Source organism: Rattus norvegicus, chromosome 6 (assembly GCF_021556685.1).
Source record: "Rattus norvegicus strain SHRSP/BbbUtx chromosome 6, alternate assembly SHRSP_T2T, whole genome shotgun sequence".
NCBI lineage: Eukaryota > Metazoa > Chordata > Mammalia > Rodentia > Muridae > Rattus > Rattus norvegicus.
This window is the reverse complement of record NC_141539.1, coordinates 29043993-29068639: the sequence shown is the minus strand read 5'-3', so window position 1 is coordinate 29068639 and position 24647 is coordinate 29043993. Positions and strand designations below refer to the sequence as shown.

Sequence of the window (24647 nt, the reverse complement as noted above, 5' to 3'; positions counted from 1 at the left end):
AAAGTCAGTTAAAATGCAGAGAACAGCTGAGTGTGGGACGTCCAACCCTAAGTGTTATCTACAACACAACTTCTGCCATCCAGGGCTCAGTGAACATCAAGGAAGAGGACACAGAAAATTGTTACGAGGCAGAGGTCTAGAAAGTCTGCTGTGAGACTGTGCCTTTAGCTAGAACAGGGAAGCTATATCCATAAAGCCTTAACAACAATGGCTGCCTATAGAAGACCTGAACAATTCCAACAGTTAACATCGCAGCACAGAAGGAGAAAATCTCAACAAGATCCCACACCTAGTTGAAGGGCTACACACAATTAACAGCTACCGAGAGAGAAGATTTAGTCTTCCCCAGGGATGAGCCAGCCAGCTCATTGGTTATCCAACACCAGGTGCTCAGCCCTAGACACACACATGAAGGCGTTCCTGGGTGAGCTCAACAGGTTGCATTTATACATTTATTGTTTATTTATACACTTATTATTAACAGCAATGGTTAAGAAGAGGAGGCAGAGAATTTGGGAGGAAGGAGCATGGCGATGGCAGGAGAAAGAGAGAGTAGAAATGATGTGATTATAGTTTTCATAAGCTTTAAAGAAGGAATTATCAAGCCATGGCTAAATATTTGATACTACGGGATGTAGAACATCTCTGATGTTTTTCAGAGTTGATCAATGTTTTCATTTTATAATCACCAAAGCTGAGAACGCACAGCACATGGTAACAGGTGTGTTTAGGGCTATTCCAGAAATTGTCAGAAACTCCATCCTAATATCAAGCCAAGATACATTTAATATCTTTTGATGAGACTCATTATGAGTCAGCAATTCAAACAGCAAACATTCTCACATAGTGCAACTAAAGGTATTCTAAATGGATAGTTATGTGTTGGGAAAAAATTAAAAAGTCTTTGTTTCCCATGGTTAAACTATTACATGTACATAAGAGCAAACAGTTTACTTGTATACTAGAAACACTGGAATTCATAGCATATGATAGTCTTGAATCAGACAGCCAGGCATGGTGAAGCACACCTTTAAGCCTGGTACTTGAGAGGAAGAAAAAGGTAGATTCCTGTGATTTCTAAGACAGTTAGAGCTACATAGTGAGACCCTGTCTAAAAACAGCAAATAAAAACAACAGTCTGGCATCTGGACTAAGGTGTTGGCAGCATTTGTTGACACTATGTTGTACAACATCATGCACATGTCTGTGTAGTCGTATATTTCTCACAGCCTACTTTAATAAATGTCTAACCACCCTTCTAGCCCACCACCCACCAGAGGTAGTGTAAAAGAAAGGTTATTAGCATACAAGGGAAGTGGACCTGTTTAGAAATAGTTCTTCAGGGCAATTCCAATCTTTGTTGTTCTCAGTCCAGTCCATTAGCAAACACCAAACATGAATCAGTAGCTGTAGACCAGTCCACTCGGCAGACACCACACACGAATCAGCAACTGCAATTCAATCCTGAAGAAACCGTAAGGCTAGTCAACTAGCCCAAGTTCGTGGAAGCAGCAAGAAGCTACAGGAACCTTGTGAGAGTTTCTATGATATCACCACAGGCAAAGATCAACAAAGCAATGTAAGATGAACCAATATATGGGTGTTGTTAGGGAAGAATAGCAAGGCAGAGCAAAGCGAACCAATGCTTGAGCTCCCACTGTCTGAGGGGTCATATTTGGGAGGGGCAGGTGCAACGAACTTTATTGATGGTATCCAAGAGAGTAGGACTCCCTAGACCCCTCCCATTATTATGGGGGTCTAGGGGTGGGAACTGTGAGGGAGATGCTCAGTGTCAGGAGCTGAGTTGGGATGGGGACTCCTCAGCATCAGAGGGCCTCTCTCTTGCTCTCAGTATCCTTGCTGGGGTGGGGTGGGTGGTCCATGGTTTCTTATTCCTTCGAGGCCATGTAAGCCATGAGGTCCACCACCCTGTTGCTGCAGCCATATTCATTGTCATACCAGGAAATGGGCTTTACAAAGTTGTCATTAAGAGCAATGCCAGCCCCAGCATTAAAGGTGGAGGAGTGGGAGTTACTGTTGAAGTCACTTGAGACAACCTGGTCCTCAGTGTAGCTCAGGATGCCCTTTAGTGGACCCCCAGATGCATGTTTCACCACCTTCTTGATGTCATCATACTTGGCAGGTTTCTCCAGGCAGTATGTCAGATCCACAATAGATACATTGGGGGTAGGAACACAGAAGCTATGCCAGTGAACTTCCCGTTCAGTTCTGGGATGATCTTGGCAGCACCAGTGGATACAGTCTTGATGTTCTGGGAAGCCTCACAGCCATCACTACCACAGCTTTCCAGAGGGGACATCCACAGTCTTCTGAGTGGCAGTGATGGCATGGACCACGGGGGCCAGTGCAAGCAGTTGGTGGTCCAGGATGCATTGTTAACAATCTTGAGAGAGTTGTCATATTTCTTGTGGTTTGCACTACCACAAACATGGGCACATCAGTAGAAGGGGCAGAGATGATGACCCCTTTGTTCCCACTGTTCAAGAGGCCCCTGACCTTCTCCATGGTGGTGAAGATACCAGTAGACTCCATGACCTACTCGGCCCAGCATCACCCCATTTGATGTTAGCAGGATCTCGCTCTGGAAGATGGTGATGGCTTCCCACTGATGACAAGCTTCCCATTCTCAGCTTTGACTGTGCCATTGAATTTGCCATGGGTAAAGTCATAGTGGAACATGTAGACCATGCAGTTGAGGTCAATGAAGGGGTCACTGATGACAACTATCTCCACTTTGCCAACGGCAGAGCAGAAGGCAACCCTGGTAACCAGGAGCCCGATAAGTCCAAATCCGTTCATACAATGACCTTCACCATCTTGTCTACTGGACAAGGATGGCACTGCAGGAGAAGATGCAGCTGTCTCTGGAACAGGGAGGAGCAGAGAGCTGTGGGGTCCATCACACATCCTTTCACATGTCTGCTACAGCAAAACATCCTTTCCCCTGTGTCTGCTTCAGGAAAACATTCTTTTATGATTGCTTTAGTAAAACATCCTTTCAGCTGTTTGCCCCAGAAAAACATCATTTGACATAACTGACTTTCCAAAGAAACCAGAAGTTTCCACTTCATGTCCATTCTGTCACATACCAAAGCTGGAGTGAAGCCATATGATACTACACACATGAGCCATTCCACAAACCCTTTCTAGTCATCACACACCTAATTGGAAAGGTTCAGAACCTTTCATCGATGCCAAATTATTTCTGACCCCCAGATTCAGTTGTATGAGGTTGGGACCCTCAGTTTAAAAAGCTGGCATAGAAGACAACTTACTATAACATAGTTGGATGTATTCACCCCCATGATTCAGTACATGCATGTGGACCATGGGCCATATGCAGGGACATTGAGAAGAGCAATAAGATAGCAAAAAGGATTCATTAGCTTTTAAATGGATAAATGAGTGGTTTTTCTTATACAAATGATAATATTTATACAATGCCTATAACACATAGCAATCCTCTTTATCTATGGCACATATCTATGGCACATAGACCTTCAATCAATGCCAAAATCTGCAGGTATGACCAAACTCTACTAAACTATTATTTTTCTCATATACATATCCATTCTTGAGATGTTTAACTCATAAAGAGTCACTTCACAGGTTTTGTCATCCCTACCTGTGACTAACCGGTCCTGCTGCTTTGGGTGAGCACATCACAGAAGAAACACATAGAAGAGCAAACAACTGCTTAGCCACGGCCAGAGACCTGCAGGAGGGTGGGTGCCTGAGGTCCCACAGTCTCTCTCGAGGAACTCTCCCAACAGTCTAAGAACTTTTTATAAGGACTCAGTTCCTAAATATCCACAGCCAAGAGTGACATTCTAGTGACCTTTAACCCATGAGCCAAACTGTGACAATGCCTATTATAAAACTTAATCTTGTGGGCCGCTGAGATGGTTCAGTGGGTAAAAGCACTTACCAGCCAATCTGATGGTGGAAGTTCAGTCTCTGGGACTCACGTGGTAGAGAAGAATCAACTCCTGCTAAGTGTCTTCAGACCCCCACACATGGGCCATATTATGCTAGTCATTCCTTCCCCCTGACAAACACAAAATTAATTAATTACTTAGTTAATTAATTAATAACTGTTTAAGGGCTGGAAACATGGCTCAGTGGTTAACAACTCCATCTGCTCTCCCATCCATGCTCCCACCAAAGCAAGGGGATTAGATGTTCTCTCCCGGCTTCTACGGGCATTGTATGCAAGTGGTGCACAGACATACACACAAACAGTGCATACAGATACACATACAGATGAAGGAAATCCCTTTTAAAAAGCCAGATATGGGGACACATGACTTTAATCCCAATGCTTGAGAGGTAGAGGCGGGTAGAGCTCTATGAGTTTAAATCCAGCCTAGTGTACATAGTTTCAGGCTGACCAGAGCTACATCATGAAACCCTGAGTGGTGATTTAAATAAAAAATGGCCTCCATAGCCTCATAGGAAGTGGCACAATTGGAGGTGTGGCCTTGTTGGAGAAAGTGAGCCAGTGGGAGTAGAGGGAAGTGCTTTGCAGGAGGGGTAGGGGCGTGTGTAGGGGGTGGGTGTTGAGTTTTGCTGTTTCAGGCCTGTTTCAGGCCTAGTGGCCCTCTGTCTCTTCCTGATGCCTATCGGTCCACATAGAGAACTCTCAGCACATAGGCAGGCATTCCTCCTGCCCTGATAATGATGGACTGAACTCGTGAACTATAGGCCAGACCCAATTAAATGCTTTCCTATATAAGAGTTGGTGTCTCCTCACAGCAATAAAAATCCTGACCACCCCCTCTCAAAATCTTTTTATCATTGGAACATGAATTAATAGCTAAAAATTAATTTTCCCATGTCAGATGTTAAATAAAATAACTCTGAAATTAAATATCTATAATAAATCACTATAATTAACAATGAGTGAGCAGAAAATTAGTCATGCAAACGCATATTATAGCTTGTTCTTATTAGTCAAACTTTAAAACCATGGGGTATTTATTTGATATTGCTGAGGCAAGGTCTCATATAGCCCAGGTTAGCCTCAGACTTGCTTTACAGCCATGACCTCAAATTCCTGATCTTCTGGCTGAGGGCTGAAACTACAGGTGCGTAGCACTACATTAGCTGTAAGAATGCTTTTTAAATAATCTGATGGGTTAAAATTCTAAGTGTTCTGTCAAAACGGTCATCCCTGACTCCCAAATGTCATGCCTGAAAAGAAGAAAATTTTGAGATTTTTCTCAAATGATAAATACAATTTTCAAAGTTCTTTCTTTATGATGTGCTACAAGATGCTCTGTGAATTCTGTTCTGGAATTCTGCACATAGTATTTTCAGACTGTGGTTGACTGTGAGTAAATGGGGCCCACGGAATATGAAAGCATGGAGAAGGGTGAACATCTGTACAGGGAATTGTTCTAGTCACTATCACATTCTTAAATCGGTTCACATACTCCAGTGAGGTGGACGTTATTGTGCCTAAGTCACGGATGAGAACGATGGGAAAGAGGGTGGGTAAAAGCTCTGTCACGCCACAGTTAGTAAATGGTGAAGGGATGGAGATGGCTCAGAAGTTATGAGTCCTTGCTGCTCTTGCAGAGGACACAGGTTTGGTTCCCAGCACCCGTGTAACTGCTTACACTGTTGTGGTAAGTAATTAGCAAAATGGTTTCTTTTATCCTGCACTGTGGTGCCTCATGGCATCTGTGGGATATTTTCATTTCAGTCAGCAAAGCATCTCATCCTTTTAGCTCTAACCCATATCACACTATCAATGGCTACTCCCTGAGCCTAGCAACAATCTCTCTACCCATCTAGTTCCCAAGGCAGGTTGCCACCATGCCAGACACACACATCCCAATTCCATGGCAGCCCAGCGTGTCTAGCCACCACACACTCTCTTGAACTCAATTAAATCGCCACATGAAAGAACACACAACACTATAACCTCTGATCCAATTGATAAGATATAATTTGCTCATCTAGACATACAAAATTCTGTACACATCCATCCCTTAAGAATATTCATAACAGGGCTGGGGATTTAGCTCAGCGGTAGAGCGCTTACCTAGGAAGAGCAAGGCCCTGGGTTCGGTCCCCAGCTCTGAAAAAAAGAACCAAAAAAACAAAACAAAACAAAAAAAAAAACAAAACAAAAAAAAAAGAATATTCATAACAACCTGTAAATGTGCAGAAAGGAATCTTAACATCCACCTCCATGTTCTCTCAGCTGCCCGCTCTTCCAGTCTCCTCCTCTAAAACTTTTCTCCCGTTCCTAACTCCATCCAGGGGATCTGTCCCCCTCTTCTGCCAGTGTGTGTTCATATATGCATGCAAAATACTGCAACACATAGAAAAGAATCCCTGTAATAAGTAAATGGTAGACACCAAGACCTGACTAGCTATAGGATTTGAACCCTTAATCACTAATTTAGCCTACTTCCTGAGATATTGATTCACGGACATTAATATAAGCAGCAGTGTAAAAGAACAAGGTAAAACTACACATAAAAATGCAAATAAGCTGTGAACCACAATATTAAACAAGCAGAGTTCATTGTAAAGGGCTAAGTACTGTGAAATTCATTTACAAAAAGTTTTAGAACTGAACAAAGTTTAAAGATATATAAACATGGGGCTGGGGATTTAGCTCAGTGGTAGAGCGCTTACCTAGGAAGCACAAGGCCCTGGGTTCGGTCCCCAGCTCCGAAAAAAAGAACCAAAAAAAACCAAAAAAGATATATAAACATATATTAAAGGATAATTTCACTTACTCAAATATTAAAATGGAACCTATGAAACTTACGTTGTTTATAGATTAAAAACAATTAAAAATCTACATGATTGGTGCCAGTGTGTGGCACATACCTTTAATCCTAACTCTGAGAAGTCAAAGGACGGAGATTCTCTAAGAATTTGAGGCCAGCCTGGTCCACATGACCTAACTCTCAACCAGCCAGGGTCACACAGTGGGACCCTGTCCCATAAACTTTATATGATAAAGCAAGAGAGGAAAAAAGAGAGCAATAATAAAGCTTGGGTAAACGCTTGAGTTGGTGAAAAACATAAAAGCAATTAGTTGTAAGTTCCTATAGTGTATACGTTCATTAGTTGTAAGTTCCTATAGTGTATAAGTTCATTGCATTCCACAGTGATTTATTTTATATTTGAAGACAACTAGGAGAGGACTCAGAAAGTTCCCTACACACAAAAGTGGTGAATGCACCATTCGGAGATGCTAATTACTCTGCTTTGATCATTGAATACTGACTACAGGTGCTGAGCTCAGGCCCGCTCTACCCTGTATGCAACTGTGATGAATCCGCTCTAAAAAGTAAAATCAAAAGTAACAACTTCACATTGGCTTAAACCAGACGGTGGCTCTGAGCAGGGAAAAGCAGAGTGTGCTAATGAAAGAGAGGGCATTAGAGAACGAGAACAGACGTCCTGAGGGAGACGCAAAGTAATGCAATGTCCTTCTGCCTGCACCAGATTTGGGGTACTTACGTGCTCATTGGATTTTTATTTTGTATCTTATACATATTTTATAAATATTATTGAGTATATACTTAATATTTAATATTTAATAAAAACCTTAAATAATGTTTAAAAAATAAGAATCAAGGAAACAAATCAGAAAAGCCTATCGTTAGGACTAAATAGGAATTGATTCTGAAAAAATAAAGAAGGACTTTAATAAAAACCTGAACCTAAAGTCTGAGTCAATAGCGACATGGGGTTCTGATAACGGAAAGACAAATAAAGCCATGCTACTTCTGTTATATGCAGATAGGTAAAATAAATACTAATTAATTCTAAACTTCATTAGAAAAAGTTTTCCTTATGTGTCATAGCACAGTGGGAGAAGCTAGAAAAATCAAAATAAATCGTGTTAGTCTCTAATAGGTAGAAGAAAACTTTCAAAACAAAAATCAACAGTGTGTGTGTGTGTGTGTGTGTGTGTGTGTGTGTGTGTGTGTGAAATGTTTGAAGGCAAATAATCAAAAGACAAGAAAAGTAGGGGATAAATAGATGGCTTGGAGGTTAAGGTCAACAGAGAACTCAGGTTTATTTACCAGCACCCACATAGTGGCTCAAAACTACCCACAACCCCAGCTCTAGGGTACCAAATGTCAAAACTCCCAGACACATTACACACACACACACACACACACACACACACATATATATATATATATATACATATATATGGAGAGAGAGAGAGAGAGAGAGAGAGAGAGAGAGAGAGAGAGAGAGAGAACAGGACAGGAGAAGGGAAGGGAAGGGATGGGAAGGGAAGGGAAGGGAAGGGAAGGGAAGGGAAGGGAAGGGAAGGGAAGGGAAGGGAAGGGAAGGGAAGGGAAGGGAAGGGAAAATAACTGAAAATGGTTGAGTCAGGAGAGAAAGGAGAATGAGAGAAGGTTTAGGGTAAAACATTTTTTATTAAAAGCTTTGTAGACCATTTTTCTTTTTAACAAATGTGCTTGTAAAACCTCGATAAGAATTAAAATTAAAACATATGATTATGCCCTAAAACTGCTGAAAAGGCGTTTGATAAAATTCCAGCCACTATTTATTATTCTTCAAACTCTAAGCAAATTGGATAGAAGAAGCTAGAGTGTTTAATCTACTGCAGACACCCATCAGTGTGAGGGGAAAACAAAAACAAAAACATTCACCAGCATTGTTCAGCACAGCCTGTGCAACGAAAGAAATATATACATGCGAGATAATGGAATAAAGGTTATAAAAACTACCAGAGGGATGAGGACTGCCACCATCCACAGATAACACAGCATACCCTGAAGTCTGGAGAACATGAACTGGAAATGACTAGTGCTTTGCAAATCAGAGGTCAAACTGGCACATGTCCCCAAATCAATGCCTTTCTACAACCTAGCATTACCTGATAAGAACATAGAAGTTTTTATACATTACAGAAACAAAAATCTATAACTAAATCTAACAAAAATATAAAAAATAAATATTGTTATAAAAACTCACTGAACTTCTCTGTGCATTCTGTCTGGTTTTGTTTTGCTTTTGAGATGCCATCCTAGCTGACCTGGAACTGGCTATGTAGCCCAGGTTAGCCTCAAAACTACAGCAGCCCTCTTGGCTCAGTTGCGACTACAGGTGTGCCCCACCCTGCACTGTCTCAAAGACTTTTTTTAGACATGAATAAACCATAAGGGGATATATTTGATGCTGTATTCATTTCTCCCACAAACAATTTATTCTATATAATTTCAATCAAAATCTCAATGTGCTATCTGTCGGGATCCCAGTGGGAAACTCACTGCATGCTGGGATGAGGATGATTCACAAAGTGTCTGCATATGCCACATAGGGAAGTCTAACAACATTATAGGAAAAACATACCATGCCCCCAGAGTAAGCAACAGTGAGCTGAAGGAAGAGAGGTGAGGAGAGGAGAGGAGGGGAGGGGAGAGGAAGAGAAGGGAAGAAAGGGGAGGGGAGGGGGGAGAGGAAGCGGAAGGGAGGGAAAGGAGAGTAGAGGGGAGAGGGGAGGGAAAGGGAGGGAAGGGAGAGGAGAGAGAAAGGGGAAGGAAAGGGAGGGGAGGGAAAGAAGGGAAGGAGGAGGAGAGGGAGAAGGAAGGATGGGGAGAGGGGAGGAGTTATCAGAATCCAGAAAGAAGTTGGTAAAGATGGCTACCACGAAAAGACATGTACCCACATAGAGAAACACAGCTGGCCCCACACGGTGCAGTCAGAGTCAGAAAAACAAATCATCTCAATGCAAGCAACCATCCTCATGCCCCCATCTTCTACTACAGCACCTTCCACTACAGATTCCCCACCGACAAGGCTCAGAGCTGGAGGCGTCTCAATACAGTCTCCATGTTCCAAACAGCATGGCCCTGGGCAGATAATAGATCTGAGAGGTCTTCATTGTCTCCCCAAGACCTGTGTTATGAAGGCCTGGAACCCCACTGCTGGTGAAACCTTAGGAGGTGTGGACTAGTTGGAAGAATTGGATCCCTGGGGCATGCCATCAAATGGGGAACTATGAAGCCGTTCAAAGAAATTATCTAGTCCATTGTGACACTGTGGACAGAGACTAAGATGTTTAAAAGAAAAGAAGAAACCACAGAGTGGTACAAATAGTATACTTTTTGAACTAAAAACACAATTAGCATCCACCATGGTCATCCTAAAATGTGTACCCAAGTGAAGTGTTTGTGAAGTATGCAAACCACAGGGCTGGAGAGATTGCTCACTGGTTCTAGAGGACCTGGGTTTGATGCCATCACCCATAACAGCTCACAATCACTGGTAACTTCAGATCCAGGGCATCTCTCCACCTCCTCAGGCACTGCACATGTGTGGTGCAGAGACACATACAAGCAAAACACCCATATATGTAAAATAAGAATAAAACATCTTAAAATACGTTTTCAAATAATAAAAACGAAACTAAGGGTCAAGCTATCAGATTAAGATCTAGGATGGTGATAGAAAGCCCTTTAGCTCATGTGCATGCAGATGTGTGCATGTGTACCTGTGTGTATGTGTGACTGTGTGCATGTTATGTGTGTATGTTCATGGGTATGAACATACATTCATTCATGCATGTGTACAAATGTTGGAAGGCCAGAGATCAATGACAGTGTCTTCCTCAACCATGCTCTTCCCTATTTAAAGCAGGTGTCTCATTGAACCAGAGATAATTTCACTTAACCGGAGATAATCTATTAGGCAAGGCTGGCCATTGAGCTACTGGGATCCACCAGTCTCCACCACCAGCTCCCATCCCTCAACTTTGGGGTTAGCCAACTTTTAATATGGATGCTGAAAATCCAAATGCAGGTCCCCATACATGCAGGGTAGGAACTCACTTTACCTACTCTCTGTCTTCCCAATCCCAACCTTATTTTTATGGTATTTTATTTGCTAAATGTTAAATAAGCAAAATGCATATTGTTATGTTATCCATATCATGCCATGACAATGATTGTCAGGGTTCTGTCCTTTTCTCTTGGGGATTTTCACACCATTACCTGCTCTCCTAAAATTATGGAAAATCTATAGGCTGATGAATCCAAACTCTGTATTTCCAGTTCAGTTTGTGTTTGAGCAATTCTAAAGTGTCAGGCCCAGAGTTTCTGAAGCCCTGTTTTTTGTTTGTTTGTTTGTTGTTTTGTTTTTTTTTTGTTTTGTTTTTACTTGTTGCCTTACTTCAGTAGTTTTCATTCCAGGAAGGGAAAGAAGAGGTGTTGGCTCCTATAACTAGAATAAAATTTTTCCTCAACTCCCCCAAAATCTTCACTCTCTTACTGGATGCAAGGTTCTAGTGGTTTTCCTTAGCTGCAAAGGGAGCTGGGCGATGTTGGTTGGGTGAGCTGGCATTAGAAGAAGTGTCAGTGCGCTCAGGTACCTGCAACTCCAAATGCCCCAAAACCACTGTTCCTCTGCATCTTCTAAGCTTCTCCCCTCCTGTGGTCCCCATCCACACACCCACCTGAGTCTCAGGTCAGATTTTTGCACTGACTTTTTGTCCTCAAATCTCACAAAGGGGGCTGTCAAGACTTCCCCCAACACCTCCTACACATATCCACTTTCCAACTTTCCCTGGACTCTTGCCTGCCTTCTCTAGGGGCTTCTTGCCCCTCGGACCTGGTCTCTATAGTCAGCCAGAGCAATCCTTTTAAAAGACAAAAACAGATTCTAAGGTGGTGTCCCACTGTTTCTTAGATGAAGTGAAATGTTTTTATCCCGCTTTACGAGGCCCTCCACGATCTGCCTTAAGTGTCTCTCCAGCTGCACTTAGGATCGCTCATCCCTTGACTCTGTGAGTCCCTCTAAACTTATCGTTCATCCCTCTAACATACAGAACTTTCTCTTGAGTGCATGAATTTTTACAAGTCTTTATCCTCTACCTGAAATATCACCCGCCCAAATCTCCATTACCTTATTAACATTTATATCATTGTCAGGGATCGACGTAGAAATACTCCCCTCTAACAACAACAAAAAAAGTCTTTTCCGGCCCTTTCCCCCTATTAAACGATGGTGCTCTCCTTAGTCAACTTTGTTGCCATAACAAATAATCACCAAATCTCCGTGGTGAGTAATTACTAGCACCTATTTTTTCTAATGTTTCATATCAGCAGCTACAAGCCCCTTCTCATTTTAGGATGCAGGCTGATGGAGCGTCTCCGAGCGTTGATATGGCTTTCTCGTGGTGGAGATATATGGAATGCCTTTAAAACTTCTGTTTAGACCAGGCATACATCATATCCTCTCCCCTTCAGCTAAACAGATTCTGTCACGTGGCCAGCCCTGATGTTGTTGGACGGAAGATGTGATGTTTACGTCGTCATCAGGAAGACACTGGTCACATGGCAATGAGAAGAGGAGCTTAATTAGCACACTGGGAAGGGAGGAGAAAATAATTGAAGCCAATTATAAAACTACTACAATGATGGCGATGATAGCTATCGCTTCCTGAGTGTTCACTGTCTGACAGGCAGGTCAGGCTAGACCGAGGAAGAATCCCGAGCCCAGCATCGTCTGTCACCAGTGTTCGTGATTTCTCAAGTCTAAACCTTCCTTTTCTTCCTGCACCATTCTCCTTCCTTTCTGGCTCTGGTGATAAACCTGAGCAAAGCCATTAGCTTTCCAAATGGGAATACACACATTCACCAGATCTCCTGTGTGCACCAAGATAGTCAGCCTTCTCTATCGTCAGTGGCCAGCAGAGCTGAGCCTAGCAGGGCATCGATGCCCTTTCAAAGCTCATAGTCCAATGGGAGAATGAGATAAGGAGTGAGACTAGAAGCCAAAAACAATTTCAGAGTCTAAGTTCAAAGATAAACGTAAGTAGAGAAGAGAGGCCAGGGTCTCCTTACATGGGTTGGTCAGAACAAGGTGACTTGAGATGTAAGGTTTGGACTGAAACCTGAGGATGCCAAGGAACCAGTCAACTAGGATGAGAGAACGTAGGTCACTAGTAAAGGGAGCAGTGAGTGCAGAGGTCGAACAAAGCTTGCTGTGCTTCAGATATCCAAAGAAAGCACATGGTCGGGGAGTTGAGGACTTAGAAGAATATAACTTCATGGGGCAAGGAGCAAGGGTAGATCAGACAACACAGGGACTCGTACGCCATGATGGGATTTTGATGAGATGCCTCTGGGAAGTTTCCCAAAAAGAAGAGTTAGGCTACCTCTCATCTCAGGGACATCATTCTGGCCAGGGTGTGGAACCAAGGTGTAAAATACCAGAGTTTCATCCAGAAGACAGATAAGATAGCTCACACATGGGACAGTGGAAACAAAAATTTGCAGAATAGTATCTAGGATCTAGCATCACAGAATACAAAACTGGACATTTCTGCTTTCTTTGGAGACTCGGTTGTGTCATGTAATGCTTTTCTGGAAATTGACTTATAAGAGGATGTTTTTGCTGATGCAAAAGTGTAGAAGGATGTTTTGCTGAGATCAGACATGTGGTCTTTTTCTGGAAGCTGCCTGGAAAAAGGACATGTGATGTTTTGCTAGATCAGATGCCTGAGAAAACACATGATGTTTGGAAAGGGTATAAACAGAACCTGACATACAGTGGACAGTGCTGTGTGGTATTGGTTCATCTTACCACTCTTTGCGGGTCCTCATTGGGCTTTGCTGGTGCTGGTCTTCACTGATGATGCTGTGTAGTATCTGTCCACCTTGCCACTCTTTGCTGATCATTGTTTGCCATGACTTTGTAGCGAGAAACACACCAGATATCTGGTGGTGTTCCAATGGCCTCTCGCTGCTTCCACAAACTTAGGCCGATTGGCAGAGCCTCATGGTTTCTTCTGGGTTGAACTGCCTTTGCCGATTCTTAAATGGTGTTTGCAAGTGGATCAAGCTACTGCTACTGATTCATATGAACTACACTGCTGATATCCTGACAACGCAGATTGTATTTGCCCCCCACCCCGAACTATTTCTAAACAGTTCCACATCCTCCTTTGCCCTATTAACCTTTCCTTTCTGCTACCTCTGGTGGGTGGTGGGCTAGAAGGGAGGTTAAAGCATTTAAGTACACTTATTAACGAAGGTTTTGAAAAATATAAACTACAGGATGCAGACATTTAGATATTAAAAGCGAAGAATTTATTAAAAGAGAATGCACTTCCAAGCAGGGATACTGTATTAGAAGGAGGAGTAATTGCAAGGAAGGAAGGAAGCTGGAGCAGTAAGAATTTGATAGCTCAGCAGCCCACTGTGCAGAAGGCAAGAGCATCCATGTCACCTTAGCATGCGCTGTCTGAATCATTTTTATAGTGCAGGTTTTTCTAAGCATGTTCTACCTTTTACATGCAGTAGCTTAATGCAATACTTGTCTTGGTGTCTTAAATCCCCATCCAGAAGTGTGGATTTGAATATAAAGAGGCAGAGGCCATTTTCAGTCTGAAGTGCTTTGGCTCTTGTGCCTGAGAGGGTGAGGGGTTTACAGGTTTTCTTTTTGCCAACTTATATTTTTTTCATAATGCTAATTTTGGAAGGCCCTCTAGGCTTCACTCTCTACTGTATTCTCTGCCTTAAATTTTGTAGTTAGTATGGCTCTATTCATGTTTAATAAAGAGTATCTGTGGATATGACGCTGTTGAAAGGATGCTGGCATATACCTGGACCTTGAGGGGTCCACATAGGAAGTCGAGGTTCAGAGTCATCAGCACACTGAGGAGGTTTTGCACTAAGATTACAGTTGCTATCTCTCCAAGAAAGACATATAAGTCCAATTTGGCAAACAAGGAGCTAGCAATGCAAGGCTAAGAAGGGTGCTCAGGGAAGACACGAAGAAAATGGGGAGACCCCAATGCCACAGAACTCAAATGAGAAGATTTTAAGCAAAGATGACTAATAGGGCTTAATTCTTCATCTCTGTGAGAGTTGAACACACATTTACCTTATCTTTTAGATAGTTCTTCCTCTATTCTTAGATATTTATATGTTAATGAAGCTAAGCTATTAAAGACCATCACAAGACATCTTTCCCTAAACATAGGTTACCTCACTTAATATAATGTCTTCTGGGTTCATCCAGATTTTAGCAAATGACAGGATTTCATCTTTTATTGAATATTCTATTTACTACTTATACATGTATATGATTCATTTGAACCCAATCCACCCACCATTCCTTCCCCTGCAACCCCTTCCCTATCCTCCCTACTTTCATCTCTAATTTCATGTGTTCATCTTTGTTTTAATGTAGTGTCCATGAGCCTGTGTAGGAATGGGTGTGAGACATCTCTGGAGCACGGGAAGCCTGTTGGATGCCACATTTCTAAAGAATGTCTCACAATCTCACAGTAGCCAGCAATCGCCAATAAGTCCTCAAATAGGGTTAGGTCTTTATGAGCCCTTCCTGTATCTCTGCTGAGATTCCAGCTGGCTTAAACCTGTGCAAGGCTTCTTCGGGATGTTCTAGACACTATGAGTTCATGTGTGCAACAGCATCGCCATGTTCAGCAAACACTGTCTCACTGCAGATACCCACTCCTTCAGGCACTTATATGCTTTCTGCTTCCCCTGCCCCCAAGTTCCCTGACCCTTTGATGGGAGGAGTTTTATAAATGTTCCATTTAGAGATGAACACTCCATAGTCTCTTACTCTCTTCACATTAGCTGTTTGCTGGTCTCAGTATTGATTACCATCTACTGAATAGAAGTTTATCTGATAAGGGTTGAGAGATTCACTCATCTATGGGTATGTATATATGAAGACTTTGAAGGCAGTTTATTATTATGTCCTCTTGGTAAAATAATAGTACTAAGCTCTCCCCTAGGGACTAAGACCTGGCTAACCATGGCTTTGGGCCCAGTTAATGATAACAGTCACGAAGTCCATCTTATGGAGCAGACTTATATCCAACCAGAAAGAGGTTGGTTACTCCCATAAAGCTCCTGGCACTACTGAGCCAGTGGGAATATCTGATAGGCTAGTCATTATTGTAGTATTAAGGTTCATAGCTCAGTAAGACAATAATCTGGGTATGTGGTGTCTTTAGTGATAGGATCTTACCATCACTTGGAGGGTAACCAAGAGCAATGGCAATAGCCTGTAATGTTTGATGGGGTATATGACCTACTAACCTATAAAGGAGGTAGCCATATTTTGTATTTTATACCTAGTAGTATCTGAGGGAAGCATTGCCCTTTCCCCCTCTTTTAGAGTAGTTCCACTTAAATCCCTTTGTAAGTATGTGGATATACGTGTGTGTGTGTGTGTGTGTGTGTGTGTGTGTGTGTGTGTGTGTCCAGATGTGCATGCACACGCATTTTAGGAAGCCTCTACAGTAATAGGTTTCCATTAGCATTTTCAAAGATCTTCAGTGTTATCCTTCCCACACTCCCTTCTCTATGCTTCCCTTCCTATTTCCCACCCCATTTCCCATTTAACCCTTGTGGTTCAATTATTCCTCTTCCCCCATTTCTTGCCATCTGTATTTATCTCCCTTTTCTTGAGTCCCCAGTCCCATCATGGCTCCTTACTATTTTCCTGCCTTCTACTTATACTCCAATGTAAACACCCATATGTAAAAATTCAAAGCTAGCATCCCTTATGAGAGAAAACACATGCAATTTGTCTTTCTGAGTCTTGGATATCTCACCTAAAATAACTGTTGTAACACTCCATTAGACACCCATGCATGTATATGTGTATCATATATGTGTGCATATATGAATAAATGTACACATATACATATATGTATGTGTACATGTATGTACATATAAACATGTATGGTACAGTTGTTTATGCATTATTCCTCATAGGTTTGTAAAATTACCATGAGTAAATTAAAAATTAAAAGATTTGTTTTTCTACTAGGAGGGGTTAAATGTTAGCCCACATGCAATAATTCTTAGGGAAAGGGAAACATTAAATGCATTGCATCTTATGTAAACCCATACCTACTTTTTAAAAAAATAGGGGGCTGGGGATTTAGCTCAGTGGTAGAGCGCTTACCTAGGAGGCGCAAGGCCCTGGGTTCGGTCTCCAGCTCCGAAAAAAAAGAACCAAAAAAAAAAAAAATAGATAAAACATGGTTGCTAGAAGAACGCTTTCAAGCCATCAGTGTCCAGCCTGGTGACATCTCGCAGTCCAGAGTGCAAGGCTCATCAGGAGTCTTGGTTACTCTAAGGGTGGGCCCAACACTGGGTGCTCTAATAAGCTCTCCAGATGATTCTTGTTCAGGCTCTAGTTTGCAAAGCGCTGTATTACATGAGCCTCCTGGCCCTTAATGCCTTTCTGAGAGAGTGGATAACGCAACAACCCCCTGAGATGAACAAGCCATACCTTAAGCTGATAATCGGACATAGCTTGGAAATTTGGGGTGGCCAATGGTGAGAGAACAGAGACGTGCTAGCAGCTCTTCCGGGGCCCCTGGAGTGATGATGATTCTGGAGGTAGCAGAACAGCCAGGGATCTTGGACTCAGTTGTACCCACTGCTCCTGGTGTATAATCCCTTTTAAGGATTCTCCATCTCAGCGATTCTGCTACCCAGGGATTATGGCTAATGGGAAATGCATTAAATTGTAAATCACCTTCCCCATGTGGGCCGGAAGAAGCCCTGGAAGGATTCATTAAAGTATAATGGCACCTGCCAATGTTGCACACCTCACTGCAGTGCGGCCACTGCATACAGATTATCTGTCTCAAATATGGCCACTCCATAATGAGCTCCTCCAGGACCAGCTCCTGATGGAGAACGAGAGAGGAGGCAGCCTCACAAAGAAAAAATGCTTTCAGGGCAGCAAGAACGCAGAGCTGGAGTATCCTCTGCCTGTCGTTAACTCACTGCACATCACTGGCCCTGTTCCCTTGACAATGAAGTGAACTGCTTCGAGAATCTCCTAAACTTCAGAGTGCAGAAAGCCAGCAGGTGACCACCCAACCCAGCAGTCCTAGGACCAAGGCAGTTCCCAGGATGTGGGAATTAACAATGCCAAACAAACTTCTGGAGAGTCAGACCCAACAGGATGCTGCTCCTACCCTGAGGTGTAATCTTGAGCTCCAGAGAATGGAATCCAAGAGAGTGCACAGCTATAAAATAGGTCAGAACTGCACACTTCTCTACTGACATTTAGCACATCTGAGGAGCTCATTCGAAACAGATTCCTGGGGTCCAGCATTAGAAATTCTTATTCAGTGGGGCAGCAGCATCCAAGGTGGTGTCTTGAGGGGGTAACCCCACACCTGGATAGCGCCAAAGGCTCTGCCTCTTCAGACATTTTATTGCATCTGAAATGTCTGTGTCCATCTCCCCTCTGTCAGAACTCCTTGAAAGTTTGATGGACAAGCTCCACATCATTTTCTCTGTTCTGGGCACAGTCATCACCTTTTTTTCCATTTTTGCCCTGAGCAAATGCAGCTGTTAGAGGCAGCACAGGAGGCGTGGAGACAGGAAGGCACATTCAGAATAGGCAAACATTCAGAGTTACTCATAGATGTGGCCATCTACCCTGGGGAGACCCCAGCCTACGTCAAGGAGGCACTCAGGATGTGAGCCAGTCACTAGGGCCTCATTGGCGATGAGTATGACCTACACTGCTTATACTGTGCCAGATAGAGTCAGATCTAGACACTGTGGATGAAGTAAGTGTCTCCTATGCCCAGAGCTTAGCGGTCATCTGAGGCTCATCTCCTGACATGGCAGACTATAAGCAATTTGCAGTGGAACATAACGGAAGAGGCCGCATGGAAGGGCATGATGTGTACTTGGCCCTGCTGGAGTCCCGGTCCAAACCCAGGCTGTGCTCACAGAGAAGCATGTGCTGCCACCTCCTGGCTCCAGCTGGTCTAAGCCAGAGCTGTTCAGATGGCCTGCAGTCTCAAATCAGACATTCTAAAGTGTCTATCCCAGAAAAAAAAAAATTCAGAGTTCTCTTTGGCCTTAGTGGAGCATTTTGAGAAGTGTGGGTCCAGGTGGAAAGGCAGGAGGGCCAAGTTGAGAGGTGGACGATACAGCATCAACGTGAATGCCAGACGGCTGTGTAGAGAGAAAACTATGTACCTTGGGTAGTTTCAGATTTCTCCCCCATGTAAAATTTATTCCCAGCTGCTGTAATAAAGACAAAACAAAAACTTTGATGAAAGCAATTTAGTGGAAAGAGGGTTTATTTTAGCCCACAATCCCATGTCATGGTCTGTGGAACAGTGAAGCCACTGACCAGAGAGCTGGTCATATCATAGTCAAAGTTATAACAGAGAGCAGTGGATACCTACATGTCTGTGTTCAGCTCACTTTCTTGTCTTTCAGACCCAACCCAGGGCATGGTGCTACCCCCATATAGACTAGGTGATTCTGCATCAGCTAATGTGATCGAGACAGTTTTTGACAGACATGTCCACAGTCCAGCCAGAACTAGCCACTCTCTCCCTGCAACTCTCTTCCTGGGTGATTCTGGGTTGAGTCAAAGTTTGCACTCAACATCCCAGACACTCAGCAAAAGCAGAGCACGCTCACCCCAGGACTCCTTCCCTCATGCTTTACTGGCTTCCGATCTCTTCAAAGCAAATCACTCTTACCCAGTAATCTGGGCAATGCATAGGAGAAACAGGTTCCGTAACAGGATCTCTGTGAACAGAGTCTTGGCTGCCACTCAAGGCAAGACCAACTTGGCTTCCTCTGGGCTTAGCCCTCCTTTGAAGACAGCAGAGGCACAGAAAGGGCAAAGTAACTGTCATTTCTTAGAGGCAAGAAAGAAATGTGTCATAGAGAAATGTATCCAACCAGTGATCACTGAAGGAAACAAGTCTCAAATAGAAAGGGGTCCCCACCTCCCTAATAACAGACTGTAGTGACTATTAAGTGCTTGCCACATAAACATGGGGCCCTGAGATTGATCTGCAGTACCCATATTTTTAAAAGATCTTTCTACACTTGAGCTGTGTAGCCAACTTTGGGGAAAAGCTATTTCAGTTTATTGTGTTGCGACGGCACTGTACAGAAGTAATAGCCTTGTTGGCTTAGAAATATTAAACTTATATTTTTCCATTTAGACAGGGGGTAAAGCACTACATTCAATATACAAAGACTTATCTACGTGTGTTTGATTACAGAAACTAATAAAGCATTCTTTAAATGATGAAAGGAGAAAACCCTGGGCGAAATGGGAGTGATGGTGCTAGCCTCTAAGGAGGATGTGGAGACAGGAGGCTGTGTAGGGCTCGGTCATCAGCAGGTGTAGTGGAATGAGTGTGCTAGTTCAGTGAGAGATCCTACTGAAGGCAGAGAGCTATTAAAACAAAAATCTAAGGTTAACCTCTGGCCTCCACACACACACACATGCACACACATGCGTGTACCCAAATACACATGCACACACATAAAATGTGTGCATGTCTGTGGCAAGAGCCACCTGGAGCAAGAATAACAGGAATAGTTAGGGTATCCTCGGAAAACCTTTTAAAATACCACCGCTTGGAGGTATAAAGAAGAAAAGGATAAAATAGAGAGAATAAAAGGGAAGAAGTGGGGGAGATAGAGAGATTCAAATTCAACCATGGGTCTAATCTGACCCTAAGGCCTAATCCATGTCTCAATAAACCTCATCACACATGGTGGGTACCTTTTTTACCCACAGTAACCCACATAGCCCAAATTCTACTGAACAAGGAATCACTTCCTCTTGCTTTTAAAGAACATACAAATCAAACTCTGCGGACAAGAAATCCTACCAAGAAATGACAGCACTAAGTAGCGGGTGATGGGTGCTGTGCAGTGATGGACGCTGTACCACGCTATTGTGAAGTCTACAATGGAGAGAAGAAGGGTTCAAAGAGAGTGACATCATCTCACTGGGGCCCCGAAACCATGGGCTATGCAGACACGGGATTCTGCGCATTTGATGGGGGAAAAGACATGAGTTGAAGAATGAGGGAAATACATTTAAGAACATAGGATCATCCTCTGGCTAAAATGCAGGTATGAGAAGGGACTTGTCAGCAATGGTGGAAAAGGCAGGAGTGGGTGCAGGTACTTGTGAGGGAAAGGGTGGTGAGATGAACTTGTATGGCAGCTCAAGTCTTTCTGTACCCAAAAAGAACCCCATAGACAACAAGCAAGAGAGGGCACAATCAAAACGGTACCTTAGGAACACTCCTTCAGCAACAGGGTAAAGGAACCCATTTCGGGGGCTGAAGAGATAGATGACTGTGGTTAAGAGCACTTGTAGCTCTCGCAGAGGACCCAAATTCCATTCCCATTTCCCACATGTTAGTTCACAACCAGCTGTAACCCCTGATCCGATCCAATAGGCATACATGTGACTTACACGCATGTAAGCAAAACATTCATACACAGAAAATAAATGAAAGTAAAATTAAAAAAAACCAGTAGAAGTTTGCCATATAAGAAAGAGAAGGCATGTGTCCAAGTGGTGAGGGTCTCCCATCCACTGAGTCTGTACTTTGTAATTAGACCTAAAGAAGTAAAGACTATGCCCCCCGTGTGCATATTACTAGGTTTGCATCCACTGGTTATGGCTTCCGGCACGCTCACTGCCAACTTCTACTCAGTGAAGTTCCTTGGAGAACAATAATGGCCTCTGCTTCCCACTGTCCTCCATTCAGTTCTATATCTGAGTGATATGGCTTTGCTCATCAAAGGATAAAACTGGTGTTTCCGACTGAGGCTCACCATCAAAATTTAAAGCAACTGTGATTGAGAGCCGAGTAGTTTAACGGTCACCACTACAGACCGAGACTTCCTCTTTGAAGCCCTCAGAAATGGGGACATGTGGGGCTTCTCTGACTCACCCCTCCCCAGTGAGGAGCTTGTACAACAATGGCACTAAACAATTAGAGCAATTAGCAAAATGCCCTGAGCTTATAGAAGGACCCTGAGCTTATAGAGCGGAGCTGAAGGAAGCCTTGCCATGGCTGTGGCCGGGAGGCCCCTCACTCAGCAATTGGTTCATCAAGCAAACTTGCTAGATATCTCGACTTTAATTTTAAATGACTAGGTCCCTTTGTTCACAGCCAAATAATCAAATTCAGTATATTGGAAACATGTTTCAGTCTATTCTGGGCTTTTTTTTTCAATTTTAAATAAATAAGGGTTCTTTCCAAGGCAGCCTCTTATTTTCTTTGCTTCACAGCCTGATTAATGATGGGCTCAGCTCCACATAAAGCCGAGGGAAGCGGGGGAAATAAATGTGAAGGCCCAGGCATTTCAGCTCTCTCCTGGCCCACTGGCTGCTCCTGGATGTGAACTGGCGTCAGACCAGAGCTGGATGCCACGGACAGGCACGGGATAAGTCCAAATCTGTGGCTGGGCTAATTATCCTTTCCAGTCCCAGCCAAGCGCAGTCTTGAAAAGCCAAGTCAAAATCACCAAGACTCTACAGAATCCTGGGCGCTCCCTGCGAGCGTGCCATTTGATGTACAAAGAAGCAGAAGCTTAGGTTTCAGATGGGAATCTAATCTCTCCTGGGCATAGAGTTTTAGTCAAGGCACTTCTCTCAGTGAACTCCAGCCCTCTTTTCTTTAAGGTGAGTTGCATGGGGCTGGGAAGATGGCTTAGTCAATGAAGTGCTTACCATACAAACATAAGGACCTGAGTTCAGATCCCCAGTACTCATGTAAAAATAAAGCATGGTGATATATGTCTGAAATATATGTTCTGGAGAGATGGAGATGACAGGAGGTTCCTTTGGGCTCACTGGCCAGTCGTCAAGCTCTAGCCAGAAGCTGTGAGAGACTCAGTCCCAAAAAGTAAAGCATGACTAGGGGAAACATCCAACATCAATCAACTTCTGGCCTCCGTGAGAGAGAGAGAGAGAGAGAGAGAGAGAGAGAGAGAGAGTGTGTGTGTGTGTGTGAGAGAGAGAGAGAGAAAGAGAGAGAGAGAGAGAGAGAGAGAGAGAGAGAGAGAGAGAGAGAGAGAGAACATATCACTATCACTTGCAGTCTTGTTGGGAGCATTAAATGAAGTGAATTGAAACTGTGTACAACATTTATGAAAACAGATAAAGTGTACACACTTGACCATGAGAGAAATTGTGTCAGTGAATGACTTCGAAGTCCTCACAAATGACCCATGAAAATAGCATGAATAAATAAACAGACAGCAAGGCACTGGGGACCACTATCCTTCTTTGGAGTCCGGCCCCGTAGCCTTAAGCAACTCACTTCAAACCTCAGTCTTCTTCAGTGTGAAATGGGGTTACCAGTTCCTACTTCAAAGTCTTTAGGGTAGTGGTCCAGGATCTCCTGTTAGGGGCAGTTTCCTTTGTAAGAACACATCCCTACACAGCTTACCTGAATACTGCCTATAGGAATGGTTCTGCAGGCTCAGGAAAGTGGATACAACTTCCCTGTAGGTAAAATAGAGGAGGCTCGGGGAAGCCGTCAAGAAGCTGAAATGAGGTTGATGTCCCCTCCCTACCACAAATCCTACTCCACAGTAAAGCGCTGGGTGCCATGTCTACAGCAAAGTCAATGAGCTTGGACAGCAGTGGGTGTGTGAGCTGAGGCCGCACTGCAGCTGGCCATTCCGACATTGCTTTTAAAAGATGAAGAGGGCGAATCTCCAAGAGCCTGAGGAAATCATGTGGACAGAACTGGCTTCCCCAAGTTGGGGAGGCCCTCGGTGTCACCAACAATGAGATAAATGTTGCAAGAAGAAGAAAGTGTGATGAATTGGGAAAGTTACACTCAGAAAGTTAAACTTGCAAAGACCAGGCTTCGCCGTGCAGATGCATCTTGATGCATCATTCCATTCTGCACCATTGCCTGATGAGCATGGAAAGGCTGGGCCACCGGCCCTACATATGGTAAGAGGAGGAGCCTATTCCCGCTTTCAGTCTATTAAAATTCATAACGAGAGATAATAGGAGCGTGTTACAGAGTCTCCAACAGTAAAGAAGAGCAGAGCTTCCACAGTGGGGAAATAAAACAATAAAAGGGGGTTCAGGAGGAACCAGAACTAACAATTTCCCTGGCAGGTTAGCTTTTATGTCACACCTGTTCTGAAGGCTTCCTTACTTCTGCCTCAGTGACGTTTTGCATATTTTACCCACAATGCCTTGCAGTCGTTTAGCTTTCAATTGGTTGCTCTCTGGCAGTTCTCCTAACTGAATTAGGTACCTGCCTAAGCCAAGGGAGTGACACTTTTTTTTCCTGGCCAAAGTTGGCTTCCAGGAACCACAAGCCCATCCAGCACATCTGAGTCCAATGCAGTGCATATGGTGGACATCACTTATGCGGCGTGACAAGGACTGCTCAATCTTTCATCCTTGCCCGATGGCTATAGCCTATTGGGTTTCCTTCGCAAGACGTTATCCACAGTACTGCTTGGCAAATTACATATCCATTGGGTTGTTGTAGTAAACTTGTAAGCAGATGGGATTTTAGATTTTCTATCCTGTCTCAAAGAAAAATGAACAGGGGATACAAGACACCTACTCGCCCTCCTCCATCATCGTCAGCTGGCGGGTGATCTGATTTAGCTGTTCACACAGAACATAGCTTTGCATTCCTCTCCTTTATTCTGCCACAAGGGAAAGTTCTGAACTGACAGCTTCTCTGGTGTCAGCCGCAGCCAGATGTTGCTGCTCCTCTTCCTGGGCAGGCCGCATGCCCCTCTGCTGGCTTCCATTACAGGGTCCTGGCTTTGACATTCATT

At 43.5% G+C, this 24647-nt stretch overlaps 1 long non-coding RNA gene across 3 annotated transcripts in view; it reads right to left on the bottom strand.

Annotated features, from left to right (window-relative positions):
* LOC103692567 (uncharacterized) overlaps positions 1-24647 on the bottom strand; it is a 121536-nt gene that overhangs the window by 52744 nt on the left and 44145 nt on the right. For all 3 annotated transcript variants that reach the window (XR_015622848.1, XR_015622850.1, XR_015622849.1), the window contains one exon: positions 3950-4069. This is a non-coding gene — a long non-coding RNA (uncharacterized LOC103692567). Of the gene's footprint in view, positions 1-3949; positions 4070-24647 lie in introns of those variants that run through there.